This window comes from Tupaia chinensis, unplaced genomic scaffold (assembly GCF_000334495.1).
Source record: "Tupaia chinensis unplaced genomic scaffold, TupChi_1.0 Scaffold138136_1, whole genome shotgun sequence".
Classification (NCBI taxonomy): Eukaryota; Metazoa; Chordata; class Mammalia; order Scandentia; family Tupaiidae; genus Tupaia; species Tupaia belangeri.
The window spans coordinates 97,289-98,088 of record NW_006198035.1 but is presented as its reverse complement, the minus strand read 5'-3'; the positions used below and the strand labels follow the sequence as shown (position 1 = coordinate 98,088).

General features: G+C 43.0%; 1 protein-coding gene across 1 annotated transcript in view; it reads left to right on the top strand.

Moving 5' to 3' along the window:
* OTOA (otoancorin) overlaps positions 1–800 on the top strand; it is a 76,965-nt gene that overhangs the window by 31,275 nt on the left and 44,890 nt on the right. The window lies entirely within an intron of this gene.

Below are 800 nucleotides of genomic sequence, written 5' to 3'. Positions count from 1 at the left end.
GCAGTCGACTACGTGGGAGTCCAGCAACATAGCCATTACGCTAACTGCTGGTCCCTTAAGAGAGATGTTTTGCTCTAGGATGTGTATGCTCACTGGAGAGACAGAAAGTGAGAGATCAGCCACCAGGGATATGGTCATGCTGCAGTCCTTTCTCCTCCATTCTCCTCTCAGGATTTTGGGCACTCACGCACATGTGCCCAACGTGATTTTCAAGTCACTGAGTCCAGACTTGAACTGTAGTTGACCACGTGTGAGTCCAGCACCTTAACCATTATGCCACCTGCTGGATCCCAGGATCAGCTTCTAAATATTTATCCTCATACGTCTCATGGCCCATAGAATTGTGTCTACAACTACTTGTTCTTAACTTCCTCTTGCTATTCAAAGCCTCCATTCCAGTGAAATGGAATTGGTTATTTGGCCTTTCACTTGAGTAAGATTCCCTTTTCGTTTTTGTTTTTGTTTTGTTTTTCCCCTGTACCCTTTTGAGTAACACAGCATCATAGTAGAACAAATTTCCTGACCTTCTGTTTAATCAGCTCTTGGTCTGTGGTTCCTTTCTGCTCTAAATCTAACATGTACCATATTGAACTAGAGTCATTGATTTTACTTCTCTAGAAAGAGGACAGATTCTGTGTCCCATTCAATATTGCATAAGATGTGCCTTCCACAGACAGGCTGTGTGAACACATGAAGGCAATTCAGGAGATGTTTTGATTTTACTGACTGGGTCAATTCAAATTTGTTCCAAAGATGAAAGAGGGAGTGTGTGTGTGTGTGTGTGTGTGTGTGTGTGTGTG